Genomic DNA, 16,938 nt, shown 5'->3' on the forward strand with positions numbered 1-16,938 from the left:
AGTGTAAGCATTTCAGTGTTCTTAAAAACAGATAAAATGAAGCATTAGCAAAACTACACCATGTGAGAAAGGGAGATTCTGCATTTACAGCAGGACAAACATGCCTTGACTGGTCTTTTCTATTTATAATTGCTGTAAGTCTGTACTTGCAAGAACAAAAAAATGAAAAAGTTTCTGAGTTTTTTGAATAAGTACATATAAATGAGTATATTATGGTTCATTTTCATGAAAGCAGATGCAGTACATATGTATTTCTAAAAAAAAATATGCTGTCTAAAATGGAAATGCCACAAGCTTCTACATTTACAAGTGTAGATATTGTTTGTCCAGAATTTGCTGTTAAATTAGTTTCTATTTTAGCAGCTGTTTTCATAGAGAACATTTTCATCAGAGAGGGTTTTGCTGGGGATTTTCAGTGATAGGAAAATCTAGGAATGTGGATATAAAGGAGACAACTAAAAGTTGTGTGTATATCCTCAGAAGGCACTTTTCAGTTTTTAAGCAACTTTACAATAAATGACCAATCCAGAGCTCTTCAGAAAATTGTCAAAGACTCACCAATGCATCACAGAGCATCTAAGCCTCTGGGCTAAAACTGTGGTCACTTTAGAAGTTCTTCCTGAAGGAAGAACCGGTTTGAACCTTGCTTTATGTCTGCCACAATCATCTGCAGGTACCTCTGTCTGAGCTCATAGGATGGGTCTGGTAACTACTGCACTGCTGGTACCGTCCCTCCTTTACAACTCCAGCTCCAGCTGGCAAGGACAAGATTAGATTTATTAAAGTGAATATTTCATCTACCTAATCTGACAGACTGATGTAACTTAACCTGCAATGACTAGTGATAAATTAACCAGCACAGGAAAAATACTTGCTTTCCTTCATAGATCACTGTATCTCAGTGATCTAATTCCCTGTAATATATGTAAAAAGATGACATTTCTCTCAACACTGACTCTTCTGATTGAATATTTGTCTTTGTCACTTGTCAATAACCCCAGGCCCTAATGACTTTTAAAAAACAAGACTTCAAACACTAATTTGTATAGTATTTAGCCAAATTTTTTTAAACTGCAGGCATATCCTAAGTCACTTGCAGCTCTGCTAAACCACACAGGTAACCAAAAAATAATAAAAAAAGTGATCACACACAGTAAATTAAAGGGGTAATTCACTGCCACCCCTAGACAGACACATTTTCCAGCTTGCCAAGATCTAAATGATTCCCTCTAGGGCCTCTACCATGTGCAAATGTGAGGCTGCTACAGGTCAATGGGTTATAACCTGAAACTCTTAGTCACTGCTCTCCAACCTGGGCTGATGAAGCTTTTGTGCAGTGATCCTTCTCTAGCAACAAATGAGATGTAGAAGTTTGATGCTCAGCTATAAAACAGGTCAGTATTCAGTTCCACACACTTGGAAGGAGCCACCCAACCTTTCCCTGGAGCTCACGCTTGTTAGGCATGTATGTCCAAGGAGATACCATTACCTCTGAGAAATACATTCTAGAATGGGTAGGGAGACCAGGGAGGAAAGTCATTTGAAGCAAGGGACCTAATTAGGAACACATTAAAATTCCAGGCTCTCAGTTGTACTGGGAAACTCAAAGCTTGACTGCATCTGCTTAACACTGGGATGAACGTCCGGGGATAATCAAATATACCTAAATATTTCCTGTCCACAGGGACTGGTATGGGTCAAAGACTGGAATGACAGGAGAACTGGATTTGGAGACTGTCCTCTTGAATATTCTTGAGACTGGTGATTTTTTTTTTATAATGATGGCAAAGAGCAAGGGGTAAAAAAAAGAAAAAAGATACAGACTTATTTCAGTGTTTGGACAATCCACAGAAGATCTGAATTCCAAAAGAAAATGTATCTCCCCATTTTCTAGCAGACTTTCCACATAGAGATAACCTTGATTAAATTGGACAAACTGCTCTAAGTTCAGTGCATTATATTCCCCATTTGATCCCTTTCTGACTGCAGTTCAAGTTGGTTTTTGTCACATTTACAAAGCCTTGAATAGGTCTGGGATCTTGGCATGTTAGAAAGTGATTTCCTTAAGCCTCAGTGTAAAATATTGCACTGATGACTGGTTTTATTCATCACCTACAATACAGAACTTCTGCCAAGGGTGGCAGATCCTCGTAACAGCAGAAGTGATGTCAGAAGACAAAACATACAAAGAAACTGAGCTTTTGGAACTACTTTAAAAAGTTAGATGGTAAAGCCAAAGCAAAGAACAATTTCAGAAAACTTGATTTTTTTTCATATTAAGTCTAGTTCTTGGAAGAAGAAATCAGTATTCACTACTTAAATCAAAACTGCCCTGAATTCATGTGTGTTGATCAATACTCCCTCCTGAGACCTTTTCTGTTAAGGTCTTATTTGACAATAGAGATATGCTATTCACTCTCTCCTGTGGTCCTGAATAATTTGAATTTTACAGTTGCAGGAAGCAAATACAGTTGCAGGAATACAGATACAACTGATGCAGCTTTGACTTTTCAGCTGTGTTTCACAATGTAGAACACTGCCAGAGAGCAGACCCAGGTGAAATGATAAAGATCTATTGTTATTTTTCACATGTGCAGGTTTAGGTTGGTTGGGTTTGGGTTTTTGGGTTTTTTTTTGGTTGGTTTGTTTGTTTGTTGTTTGTAAAAGGACTAAATTTCTGAATAAAAAATAACTTTCCTATGTTCCAGTATAGACTCCTTTACATTGAAATGGACTGTCTGACAAAGGAAATATTTTCCCTTCAGGAAGCCTACACTTTTTTGACATGCCAGGGCAAGACTTCTCTCATAACACATGTAAATGATTCTACCATGTCTTTTGCTCCAGTACTGTAGGTTGGCATGTGAATAAGGTCAAATGATTCAGTGACATGTCCAGTGGCTGCATTTACCATTAGATAGCTTATTATTTTAAGAGACCTTGTACAGAATTCTTCCTTTCTCATAAGAATTTCCCTTCAAATATTTTTTTGCCAGGCACAACATGTTCAAGAAAAGTATCTCAGAAAAAGGAGTCTGGTAAATTTAAGGAACTTTACAGTCAATGTAGTTCATGAGACCCATTGTATGATATCTAAAAAAGAAAGAGTCCTTTGTCAAAAGATCTTCAGCCCTGTGGAGTAAAAATACGTTAAAATAACAAGAGATTTGAGAGGACAGAGAATATGTGATTATCCTAGTAAGTAATTAAGACATTTCATCTGATAAATTCTTTTAAGAGTCAAATTAATAATTCCATTATATTTTGTAATTTCTAACTATGTTAAGTGAATATTGACTTTGGGCTAAATTTTGCATAGTCAATCACCAAACCCATAAAAACATAAAATTAAAGATGCTTTTCCTCTTTTTTGCAATAGGAATCCTATTCACAGATACTCTATTTCCAGAAGTGTTCAGTAACAACATGAGAAGACTTAGAGGTCACTGAAGTTCCAGGTGGATAAGCATTCCTCTGTGATTTTTGCAGTGCTTGGAAGTTTGCACATATAGTCTTTGTTGTACAAACTTTGTGGGACCACAGATTGAAAAACACCAGCAGTTCCAGACAACTGAAAGCACCTAAAAGATTCTCACCAAAGTCAGACTAGTTTTCCAGATGATACTTGTAAATTCCTTTCGAGGAGACATCATTTAGCAGTAACCTCCAAATTACATTTATCATTTAGCAATTAAAATTCCACCAAAACTTGCACTTACCACCAAACAATGCAAATATGTGCTCAGTACTGTCCAGACCTTAGCCAGCCTGATTTTTTTCTTTATTAGTAACACCAATAACAATATAAATACACATGAGCCTGTATTTCATTGACCACGGGACTCTCAACCTTTTCAATTTTTTAATTAGATGAAAGGGGGACCTACTAGATCTACTCAACCAGCCAAAAGCCTGAAAGCAAACTCTCATATGTGGTAATTCTGCAGTTGAGAACTCCCATTTTTATTGCCAATCTTGTAAATAACAGTCAAGAATGACTGTAAATAATTTCCTGGTGCTGGGAAATATTCCAGGATTTCAGGCATGGGACACGCTGCAGTGAATCAGTACCCTACATGAGATTTCCTTCATTTGAGGGACTGAGGAGAAAAGAGTGTTCAAAACTGATGATCTAAATCTCACAGTTTGAGTTTGTTTCTAATAACAGCAGCTTCAACTACCGCCCATTGAAGCAAGACACTCTTGTCACAGTTCATAAACTGCTAAAAGCAGTTCCATTTTTTGTGAAGTTTTATAATCAGTCCCCTTTAGCAGACTCCAGTTTAATGTCTTCTATAAATCAAGTGCCTCCCACTTTCAAACATTAATTGCCAAAACAGTGACAACAGTTCTCTTTTTAAGTAGATAGAAAGTAAACTGGATCTGTTGTTAATGCTCTGGTTAAACGGTTTCCATGAGTGAAATGTCACCTGGCTACTTGACAGAGAAAAGAGGCCAATTTCAGTGACTGCCTGCATGATGTGTTTTCTTCACCCTTGTGTGATAATGCATTTATTGCTAATGAAGAGTAAAGATGAGGTACATTTCTGAATCTGTGCATGCGTCTGAGTTTCAAATTAACAAGTTAATAAAATATTTTAAAGGAAAAAAAGAACAATCAGGGATCACTTAAGAAAGTTACAGGCATGTAACTTACAACAGTAATATCCAGATTGGGAAGTCTGTCAGAAGTTCTGGAGATTTATAGGAGACAGTGTATTTCCTATACGTGTTGTTACTTAAAGCAGTTGGCCCGATGCTGAAATCACAACTGATGTCCTGGTTCAAACTGTAAAACCAGATTCAGAAATAAGGATTATTTTGATCCTAGTGTTTGCTTTGGGTATCCAATAACAACAGAAAACCAGACACATTTAACTAAGTTAAGACTGAAAAATAATTAACTTCAAAATTTAATTTTGGCATTGACCTGGAGTCATTTGTTGCACTTGCAGTAATGTAGCAGAGATCTAACCAGATACTCTGTATTCCAAATTTAGCACACCATTACACTGGCCACAACCACAGTGAAACACTAAGGGCACTCATCAGTTAAAAATTAGGAATTTGACTCTTCACTATCAAGATTTTCCAGATTTTGTCCATGAGACTCAGTTCTGACAGCCACAAATGGGGATAAAGAGACATGGGTATATGGATATATACATAGATATGTATATATGTGTGTGTATGTGTGTATATATAAATATATATATATATATGTAAAGTTCATCTGGAACACAGCAAAGTAACATTTCCAAAATTATTTAAAACTGGTTATTTTGAAGTCATTCCAGTTCACTGTTCAGAATGTGCCAGGACCTGCATGGGAACCTATAAAGCCAGAAAGAAGAACAGAGTCTACAAATTGTCAGGCCTTCTTGAACCGGAGCAATTCTGCACCCTGAAGAGGTTGAATTTCATCATAAAGGAAAGGCATTATGTCCTATTTAGGTCTTTTTTTTTTTTTTTTTTAAGGTGAGGGATTCAGACCTTAGGAGAGAAGCAGATGCCCAGATGAGTTAGCAAATAAAAGGAAGGAACAAGGACATTGTAGCAGATGCACTGAGGCAGATGAAGGACCAGCTGCTCAGTATCTTGAAAGAACATGAGGAGACACTTAGAGTGTAGCAGTGTAAGAAACAGGGCAAAAACAGAACGATGCCTCCCAGGGAATGTTTTCCCAGCTTCCTGTCATTCTAGAGGTTTCTTGAAAGTTTAATTACCTATTTAATGGCCGCTAAAGGACCTCTTATCCTTAAACTATGCAACTACTTTTTGCACCCATTATATTTTTGGCATCCAGAAAATCCTGCAGATTCTACAATTTAATTTAGATTTTGCCTGGATGAGTATTTAATTTTATTTGTTTAAAATCCACTATTCCAAATTTCACTGAGTGTCACAGATTGTTTTGCTTTGATGAACACTCAACAATTCCAGCTCTTTCATCCTTGTATGATCTGTGATTTCATAATCTTGTTTTAATCAATCTTTATCACTTCTTTCCCAAAGTCTTCTTCTCTAATTTCAAGTCAGGTTAATCTCTTCTCATATGATGTAATTTGAAGCTTCTGATCACTTCCATCATCCTTTATTGCTTTCCTTTACATTTTTTGAAGTAGGCAAAGAGATGGATACAAATCAGAGTGTGCCATACATCTATACAGATAATGGGATGCTTTGTTTTGTTCACAAATCCTTTCTTAATAATTTCCAGCGTTCTATTTTTTGATCACTACTGAACATGGAGCTGATATTTTCAGAGACTCTTCAAAGTAATGTCACAATCTCATTTCTGATTAGTAACGTCAAAAGTCCATTTGGTTATATAGGCAGTCACTTTTCATTTTTAATGTAATTTTGCATTTATCATGCAAAGCACTATCAACACTAAATCATATAAGCTCTTTTATTTTCCTATCACGTAGTATCATAGTATCCTTCTGCAACAATTTGCAATCAGATTTAGATTTTATTATCCTCAGCAATTTTATATCATCTGCAATAGTCACCTCAATATTCATCCCCTTTCCAGACCATTTACAAATATGCTAAAAAGCAAGGTCACAAAACAAGGTCCTCAGAGATTCCAAAGACAATCTCCATCCACAGAGAAATGATCCTACATTTCTATTTATTTCTATTTCTATTTCTATTTCTATTTTTGTTTTCTTTTTCTACTCCTATATTTTTAAGCATCTTATATCCCATGACAATCTCATTCCTTTAGTGACAGTGTTTGCTCAAGATTTTGTGAAAAAGCTTGCAGATATCTGAACAGATACTACTATCTAGATCAGAGCAATGCTTACTAACTCCTTCAAATAATAAAACAACCTGTGAGCTTACTGGTTAGCTCTGTAAATGAGGATCATTTATAGACATTAAATTATCATGCTTATGCTATCTATGGACAGCCTAAGTACATTTTCTGCAGATTCCTTGGGGAAGAAGTCAGACTAAGCCACCCACTTCCAATTTTCAGAGTTAACAACAGGCCTTTCTGAAACTGGTGCTTCTGATAATTACAAAAAGAGGTTGATAAGACAACGTAGCAGAGACAACCTTCAGAAATTTCATACCTTCAGAACACAAATACCATCGAGTCCTGGAGTTAATTTCAATCTAATAACTGATTCAATCTAAAAACTCGTCTATTGATTCTTTAGTTTGAGACAATAACTTCATAAATATTATACTGCAGGGGAAACTTTGAAAATTACTACCTCCATGGTGAACACCAATACAAATAACTCAGCCATATTTCCTACTATGTCCTCATAGTTTTTGTTCTTTCTTTCCTTTTTATACCTTAATAATTTATCTGCTGCTCAGTCTCTCTGGCAAATCTCCATGAGTGGCCAGTGACTTGGTTTTAATTCCCCCAGGTCCAGTGAAATCTGTAAAGTAAATCATGATGGAATTTCAGTTTGCATTCGAATGAGAACACAGAGTATCCCTTGTACCCTGAGCTGTCATTCAAACCTATATGACAGGTGGATGTAAAGCATCACCATTCTTATTAATTACCACAAAGTGAAGAAGACAGTGCAGAATCAGCTCTACCAGATTTATAGTGTGCCTGTGAAATGTTAGAATTACATGCCACTTTGAACTGAAATGTTACTGTGATGTCTGAAAAGAAATCTAAAACAGTTTCCTGGAAATGGGGAGTTCCTTAGTCCACTCACCACACACATTAAATGCTTATTAGAAATGTCTGGTTTGGTACCTAAAGCCAAGAGTTTATGTCCTGTTTGATAACTCAGTGCAAAGGTAATGGAACAGTACAATTTATATTTACAACATCTGTGGTTATGGGTAGATGTGTTGCAATATAGATCAAAGTTTTCTGGTGATGGAAAATTTTATATCACATTTACAGACAAGAGATAGAATAAAATTTTCAAAGGCAAGGGTCAAATAATAATTTATTAGTTTGCTTTACTTTTATTGGGGGTTTTGTTTGTTTGTGATTTAGGGTTTTTTGTTTGTTTGTTTTTGTTGTTGTTGTTGTTGGGGGCTTTGGGGGTTTTTTTCTGTACTGGGCAGAGTTAATGATAACTTTTAAAAATCTGACTTTTCAGTATCCATAAAAGCTTAGTGAAAAGGATGCAGTTAAAGCCTAACTGCAAAGTTAAAACGGGGGGGTGTGGGGGTGTCTGGTGTGTGTGTGCCTGAAGATGGGGAAAGGACAGGAACATTTTCTATTTCCTAATCTTCTGATATTTATTCAGAGTTAAACCAAGGTTATTCTACAGCAACTTTGAATTGTGATTAAGAAGCAAAAGAGAGAGAGGGGTTGACTTTTCGAAATTTCCCTTTGTGACTGGAATATTACTAGGGTTGAATATGGCAGCTCTTCAGAACAATATTGTACTGTATTTCAAAAACTATAGATGAGGTCCTGAGAAATCAGAGCAATCAAACAAAAAAGCAAGACATGTTCTTGAACAAGAACACACGAGTTTTCTGATCTCCAGCACAGAGGTGACTGTGCCGACTGTTGAGTCAGTTATCATTTTGCGGTAAATTCAATTGTATCAATAAAGCTGAGGGAGACATCAAACAGAAAGCTTTAAAAGCATATCTTGGAAGCCTCAAGACATGCTTACTGTGTTTGGCTGTGAACAGGCAAAGATACTTTTCAGGAAGGTCTTTTTTATCTTATCTCTGGTTCAAATTTCAGTTTTGCCTTCTTCTTTTTCCTCTTCTCCTTTTTTGTTTTATTGAAGTCATGTTCAACATTAATAATACAATATTCAGCTCGCCACCAAAGAGCCCACTTAGTATCTGCAAAGCTAATAACTCTTTATTCAGAAGAGCAAATGGGGGGATTATAAAAGAAGGAAAGAAATCTGAATAAAGGGAGGGAGACCTTCCAGAAACCAGGCAAGGGGCCTTTAAATTATAAATTATAATGCGAATAGTTTCTAGTTCCTATCCCGGGTGCTGTAGTGATTATTGCTGTAGTGATACAAGTATAACATGCTGTAACACTGTGCCTGTCTACCTGAGACAAGATAGGGATATGAACCAGAACAAAGGCAGGAATGTCGGCTGTAGTCCACTTCACAAGAAAGAGATTTCTGCATTAAAAGTATTTTCTCTATCTATAATCTCTAATAATGTATATTTTATATTAACAGATTTTTCTACAAGGAAAGGCAAACCATATTTCATATGTGTGCTGTTATTTCGTTATACAGTGTTACAAGTCAAAGGGGAACACAGCTTTCACATACTTCCCTGGGGAAAGGTTTGGGTAGGTATTGCCTGTCAATAACTACAGAATTGTTTTATGCTCTAGACATGTTTCTCCACATTACAGTAGTTCATTCTTTGAACAAACAGAGATGGAAAATTCAACAAGTATGGTACTTTACTTTAAAGGTGACTAAGCAAATCTGGAGTTAGCACTGGTGACTTCTGTACATCTACATTTAGGTTATCATCCACTGCTGGTCCATAATCGGAATTCTCCAAAATTCAGTATAGAGAAGTAAGAAAGAATTGGTCTCTCAACACAGAAAGTCCGAAATGTGTTCAGTGTCGTCTAAGGATCACTTCTGTCCTGTATGTTGAGTGCACAGTAAGCAAATTGAAGTTACTGTAGCTGTGACTTCTTCACCTCATCTGTTCGAGTTCTCTACCACTCCAAAGCTGTGACTGGCACACAATCAAGGGAGTTTTTGTTATCCACTCAGGGCAGGACTTTGTCCACAATGTCTGGACATAAAATTAAGCAGAAAAACAGTATCAGTAGGTGATATAATTAATGTTTCTTCCAGAATATAATTGTTTTCCTCATTAATAAGATACACCTCACAATAACTCAAAAGTTCTCTATTAACAGGTATAAGGGGCTCAGTCCTAGCCTTATACTATGTTTGGGTGTTCTCACACATCAAACAGAGGTATCAGCCATCTTCTTTAACCACTTCTGTAATCGTTCCTCCCTGCACTCAAGGATGATGGCATCAGTACGTGGAGTCTGGAGCTGGAAAGATGCAAACAGGCAAGGTGAGATGCCAGAAACAGGGCCTTGATTGCAATAACAGGCCTTAATGGTCCTAATCAGCCTCACCTGGGGCCTCCACCCACACTCTCTTCCCATGGCAGGGAATGAGCAAGCAGGTGGGTGAAGCTTTAAATGTGGGATAGGCCTGAGAGAGCTAAATCTGAATAATTGGTGGCCTACTTGTCACACACTAAAATGAGGAACAAACATGTAAGGGCTCAGATGCTCTCAGATTCTCCTAAAACTTTAATACTGTAGGGGCTTATGTTCTCTCTCCTTTCAGTCTCTTGCTCCTTATGTTGCAAGAATCTGATCTTTCTCAAGAAACACTTCTTGAGCAGGGAGCTCACTCACCTACACAGTTTGCTCATAAATGCCCTTTTTTTTTTTTTCCTTTTAGCTATGTCAGATATATATACTATGGAATATCCAGTGCAATTTCCTGTTCCTGAAAGGAGGATCTGCTTGGTGTGATCCATTTTGAAAACTGTTGGCTAATAAGGGCTGCTGTTCCCTTCGGTAAGGGCTCTGCCAGGAAACCACTGTTGGTATGTTCTGATATATAATATTTCTATATCAGAACATATCAAACTCAAAAGTGACTGCATATGTAAATTAAAAGCATAATACATGGAAAGTGCTGTAGTTGCTTTTATTTCACCTGCTTTGTTTCCTTGTGACAAAAGCCTGTTCCACAAGCCATAGCAGATAATTTTAAAAGTTACCCATCTCACACAGAAAGATATCCAAGGCTTTGATCACTCAACTCCTTGTAAAATTTTCAAATCCCTAACCTCTCATTAAATGCCAGCAAGTGTTTCCAACCAGGAACAGAGCATAATGCTGGGTGAAAACTGAAACTCCAGATTGCACGGCATTATTGCAGATGCCTGTGGGTGCAGACAAGAGTCCTTCAGCACGCATTGTGTACATCACCATTTTCTGTCCTGTGTGGAGAAACCCCAGAAGAATAGCACTGAACACCAGCTGGGATTTTTGTGAGCTGTCACCAAAACCATACCCACTTACATGATTTTTTTTTTGTTGTTGTTGGTAACTGTTTTCTGATGGTTCATGTGCAGAATATGTAACAGATATTGATTAGAATTCTGCATCTGATTATAACCTATACCTACGTGCCTTTAACTTATATTAGATATAATGTGGAGGTAAGCAGAAACATTTTTTTTCTTTACTTTTATCTTGATCTCCTCTTCTAGTGAAAGAAGCCTCTATCCAGGAGCACGATTGGCCACGAGATGTCACCCAGCTTCTATTAGCTATTATGCAGGCTTGGGAAAACAGACCGCTCTGAAGCTGTGCTAAATAGAGACCGTCTCGCCGCTACAAAATAGAGTCATCTTATTGCAAAAAAACAGTAGCTTTTTTTGCGCTAATGGCTCTCAGAAGCGAACTTCTAGGAGCTTGTAGAGAGTGTTCTTGAGACAACCTAAGTGGATGAATAAATAAAAATACCTGTGTCTAACGCTCAGTGAAACGCCGGCTGATGCAATGCGTCCGCTCAGCGCGGACAAAACCGCATCGCCGCCAGAGCCGGGATCCGCGCCCGACCTCACGCGTTTGCGGAGGAGGCCGAGCCGGCGGGAGGCGGAGGAGGCCGGGAGCCGCCCCCGCGGACTCACCGCGGCGGTGCCGGTGCCGGTGCCCCCTGCTCACCCCCATTCCCGGTGCCCGTCCCCGCAGCCCGGGAGGTTCCCCCTCGCCCCCGCGCCGGGCGCGCACTTTGCAGACGCTCCCTCGCTCTGCCTGCGCCTGTCACAGGCGTTTCCGCTCCTCGCCCGCCCCTCCCTCCCCGCTCCCGCTCCCCGAGCGCGGCCGGCACTTTGCAGACGCTCCCCGGCGCCCGCCCGCCCCCGCCTGGCCCGTCCCCCGGCGGGCGCGGCCGCGCCTCCGCCCGCGCTCGGCCATGGGCGCTGCGCCGCGCTGGGCGCGGGGACCTGCGGGCACCGCCGCCAGGTGAGCTGGGACCCTGCGGGGGCTGCGGGGACCGGGGGGGGCGCAGGTACCGCCGCCGCCTCCGCGCCCAGCCCCGCCGCGGGGGTCGCCGCGCCGGGGAAGGGGCCGCCAGACGCCCCAGCGCCGCGCTCACATCGCCCGCGGTGCGGAGCGGCGGGGATGGAGGGCATCGCCCCTCAGCCGCCCCGGAGCGGCGGGGCCCGTGCTCGCCGCGGCCCGGCCGCCCCCGTCACCTTGCGGAACGACCTTCGGGGAGCGGCGGCGGCGCCCCCCGGCCCGGTAGGGCAGGGCAGGGCAGGGGAGGGGAGGGCAGGGGGTCTGCGGAGGAGGGGGCGGCCCCGGGAGCCCCGCGGTGCCCGCCCGCGGGCGCGGAGCGGCGGTGGGTGGCTTTGGCGAGCGCGGGTGGCGGTGCGGTGGGTGGGAGGATGAACCCCGGGCGAGAGTCTGTTGAAATCTCTGCCCCTGACGATGCCATTTACCAGCTCTCGGTTCCACCCGGCTGCTGGTTTTGTTTCCTCTCCAGTGCTTTGTGAACCTCTAGGAAGTGAATTTGAAAAAAAGGTTCCTGAAAGCTGTCATCTCTTTGCCAAATGTGCCTTGGGCTGCCATGACTGCTACTTTTTTTTTTTTTTTCCTCCATAGATGCATTGAGCTTTAGACTGAAAATAACAGCGCTTTTCATTTGCCAGGTTCGTTATTTCTTACACATCAGCGTCGTATTGTGGTTTGATCGCAGAGATTTGTCTTGTCTCTGAGAATCAGGGACTGACCTGATGTGATTGCCTAGGTGTGCAGACCTACATTAAACAAGTATTTATGGGGCCCGTTTTATTGTCTCCCTTGAGTTTTAGCAGCTGTTTGAGGTAGACTTACTTTTTAGTATATTTAGGGGAGAATAAACGTCACTGAGTTTTGAGGAACTAAATCTTGGTAGAGGCTTTTCTTCCTGTTAGCATAAGGACTGTAAGTTCCATCTTTTCCAGATGTGGTACAATATCAATCTCATCTTTTGAGAGTATTTTTTTTCTTTCTAGTATTGTTGTCAGCAAACCTGAGAAAGTGAATTCTTGATTCTTGCATTAGGTCTTGTTACATCAATTTCTCTTGGTAACTGAAGCACTGGTAGAATACTCTTTAAACGAAGGCTCACCCTTAAGATTCATGTTATTATACAGTCTTATTTGTCTAAAAAGCTCTGTCACCTTGTCCCCATGAAATAGTATGATAGCTTTTTCAGCATGACTCATAATCCTAAATACAGGAATGAATTTTGACTTAGTGCTGTGCAAATGCTTTATCTTTGTGCAAACAGCTTTGTGTGTAGAAAATGCAAGTAGGGTAGAGGGAATCAGTGGTGCTCAGTCTGCTAATCTTTGTCCTCAGGAGAACAGCATTAGAAGTTGCTTGCAGGCTGTGGGTATGTCTTTGCTCCTAAATCAATGAGGTGATCTCTGTTCTTTCAAAATACTTCTGCTGTTTCATAAAAAGCTTTCAAAAAAGGAGGAACCAGTTCGTTCTTGTTTTTTATTATTGAAACCATTTTGCCTGGGGACACGAAGTTCAATTTAGCCAGAATGGTTGATTTACCTTTTTCTTTCTTCATCTCTCTGCAATGACTCTGACTGCACTTCATGAGAAACTCTCCTGACTGCAGCACCCACAGTTCACATAATTAGTGCTGGTTGTACCAAGCGTATTAGTAGGAGAAAAAAAACTTCACTCTTTTTTTTTTTTTTTTTTTTTGATGGTTTTGTTACGTACAGGGTAACTTTCACTACTGCTTCCTGATCTTTACCTGTATGAGATGATGTAGGGAGTAGTTTACTCTTAAAATAGCCATGGAACAGTATGTTTAGTGAAAAGAATGTCTATGCTTCAGGATTTCATGTGTGCACACTGTTTTCTGTTGCTCTTCTGTAGAATATGGATTTATTTTGTACGAACAGAATAAGGATTAAATAAGAACATATGCTTCTTCTTTTCTGGGTGATAAATCCATCTTGCTGTCCCGGAGGAAGGCAGCTTATACAGCCTGGACTGAAAAGATGCTGAAAGACAAAGTGACTGAATGCTGAATATAAGAAGATCAGGTTGTTTAAGCTCCCCAAACTAAACTGCCTAAAACTTGGGAAGCAGCCAGCAACACTGGGTGGAAATCATGTAAAATCCTTAATCTGCTTCATGAAATAGAATCTGGCAAAATAATGAAGTGTTCTGAATTCTTAAAATGACTTTGAATAAAGACAATTGCTCTCGAGTTTTAAGTCATCTCCCTCCAACCAGATTCCCTTCTGTTCCCTTGTATAAAAAAGAAAGGTTTATACTGTTAACTTCTATGCTTGAAATAATATGTGGGATTTTATTAGTACTTGTTTCCCTTCAAGTTTGAATTTTATTTAATTTTTAATTTATTTACAGCATTACGTTTTTTGGTGTTGTATGCTGCCGTCATCTAACAAGTTCACTCTGGTTTTGCTTCTTTTGAATAAAATAGCTTAGTATGCAGTTTTCTTCCTCATCTGGGCTTTGAAATTTTATTGGAACTTCTGGAGTCATTGTTGTTGTCCTTCGCTGGTATTGTAGCTTGATTGTTAGTTATGTAGTAGGTGTTTTGAAGGCTTATGTGAGTACAGTGTACATGTTTTGAGCAGATTGAGATCTAAAGGAGACTGTCTTAGTATTCCATGAGAGGATGGGAGAATTAGTTCAGTTTTTTTGATAGGAAGAGCTGTCATAAGGGAGATCCAGTGGCAAACATTATGGTTGTTTGCCAACAGATTGACTTAGTGTTTGCGTAGTCTCTTAAATAGAGGGTGGAAAGAAATACACTGATGAATATCAGAGTGCTAGGTGCTGGTAGTATTTTCAGTTATATTATTCCCAAAGTGTCTACTGAACTCTTCTGCTTGGCCTCTTTTGGAACCAGAGCAGTACTCCAGCAGCAATTCTTGGTAACGAAGATCGGAAGCATCTGCTGAAGGAAATGAACATGCTGCACACTGCTAATCAGCTGGGAATCTGATGAGTGGAAACTTTTTCAGGAATCAGGCAGTTTTGCAATTACTGCATCCTCAATTTCAAAAAATTCTCAGCTGGAGTGGAATAAGGTCATTGTTTATTCCTCTCTAGTTTGGCAGAGTTAATATTTGTGCATCTTCATGTTTCATATACCACATATGCACATGAACTTAAATAAACAAAAAAAAACCAAAACCTAACAAGTCTCATCTTCCATACTTCAAAAGAAAAAGTGGAACTTTGTATTTGCCTCTGTGTGTATGCATGCACACTCAAAACCCTCTTTAAGCCTCCTATTATTGGCATAGAATACTGAAGTTTCACTTCTGAAAGTCCTTACCTGTTTCACTTTCATTTCTTGAAGAGCCCACATCTGTAATGTAATGAAGTATAACTTCTGTGAGGAATAAATCTCATTCAGATTGTGTTTTAGTAGTGGCTTGATTTCCATCACTTTTGACCCTATTTTTTTTTTTTACAATTTCTGGTTTGTTCATGTGAATCAGTAATTTACATATTGTAACTCGTGGCTGCAAAGAGTTTTGTACAAACTTAGGCTAATCCAGTTGAAGAATTTCGGATACTAACATAGGCTCTCGTAATGGGTGACATTGAAGAACTGGTGACACAAGTGCTGACACAGCCTCCCACGTAAGAGGCAGTGGCTTTTTGTGACAGTGCAGACTTTTATCAGAGTGGATAGCCTTATTCTTTTGTTTAAGCTGGAATGGTTCAGCTGTCTTGAGATGAATTTGTGGGGTTTTGTTCTTACCTTCCCACGAGGAGAAGTCTGGTCGGCTTTAATCAGGTCAGTCCTTCCAGCCCAAGGTGTATCTGTGCACTCAGACCAGGATGTAACTCCTTTGAGAGACTTCTGCTAAAGCAATGGCATAACAGTACATCTGTGTTGGCTTGTGTACTGGGGAGACACTGCAGTCAACAAAGGAGAGGAAATTAATTTGGGGCACAGGGATTCCCTCTTAGGGTACTCTTAAGTAGCGAACTCCTTTTCAAGTGGAAAGCTTAAGTCAATGGTGTGATTCATTTGATTTATTATTTATGGTTTATATGAGTGAAGAATCCTGTGATCCTGGCCCTTTGAGTCTCACAAGGACCTCTTATTCCTGTTAGCTAGCTGTATTTCTTCATACATCCCACAGGCATTTCAAACTGTTTAACCTTGGTTATTAATCTAACCTACTGACGTTTGTCTTACTGATTTTTATATCCTAATGAAAGCCTCTAATCTTTCAAAGCTATCAACCACCTCTTTTGACCTTGTCCTTGAGACAAAGGGATTTTCCTAGATTATAAGTAGCAGGCTGAACCTGATTTTATTTCTATTGGTTGTCGCTCATGGGTCATGTAGTTTGTTGTGTTTATTTATATATATAATTTTTGACATGTAATGTGCTCCTATATGTCTCCCTAGAATAGTTTAGTCTATTTATCCCTACAATAAAGCCTTTTTTCCCCTCTTGGTTGAGTTAGGTAATGACGTTTATTGCTGCTTGTTTTCCATTACCTGTTAGGGTTGCGTTCCTCTCTTCGTAAATGCACCATGACTGGTTCATGACACTAACCTGTATTGAGGTCCTAGCAAAGCATTCTCATAAAGCTACTAATCAAGTAGTAGATTGCATGCTAGGAAAAATGTCTTCACCAAAAGGGTTGTTAGGCACTGGAACAGGCTACCAGGGGACTGATTGACTCAGCGTTCCTGGAAGTATTCAAAGGACGTGTAGATGTTTGGACTCGGAGATCTCAAATACCTTTCCCACCTTAAATGATTTTGTGATTTTAAGTTGTCATAAAAGGTGCAAGGTGCAGTGAATTATCGTGCCTGCCTAAGGTTATATTTTGTGAACTGGATGCTTTTTGGCCATTTGCCATTTCAAGATTCTGAACCTTTGGACTCT

General features: G+C 39.8%; 1 protein-coding gene across 2 annotated transcripts in view; it reads left to right on the forward strand.

Moving 5' to 3' along the window:
• The first annotated feature begins 11,860 nt into the window (after positions 1–11,860).
• MGAT5 (alpha-1,6-mannosylglycoprotein 6-beta-N-acetylglucosaminyltransferase) overlaps positions 11,861–16,938 on the forward strand; it is a 120,848-nt gene continuing 115,770 nt past the window's right edge. For both annotated transcript variants that reach the window (XM_050340433.1, XM_050340436.1), the window contains exon 1: positions 11,861–12,001. The gene's annotated coding sequence lies outside the window, so the exon portion shown is untranslated. The remainder of the gene's footprint in view (positions 12,002–16,938) is intronic.

The sequence above is a fragment of the Myiozetetes cayanensis genome, unplaced genomic scaffold (genome assembly GCF_022539395.1).
Source record: "Myiozetetes cayanensis isolate MyiCay16 unplaced genomic scaffold, myiCay2020 scf9, whole genome shotgun sequence".
In the NCBI taxonomy this organism is placed as follows: Eukaryota; Metazoa; Chordata; class Aves; order Passeriformes; family Tyrannidae; genus Myiozetetes; species Myiozetetes cayanensis.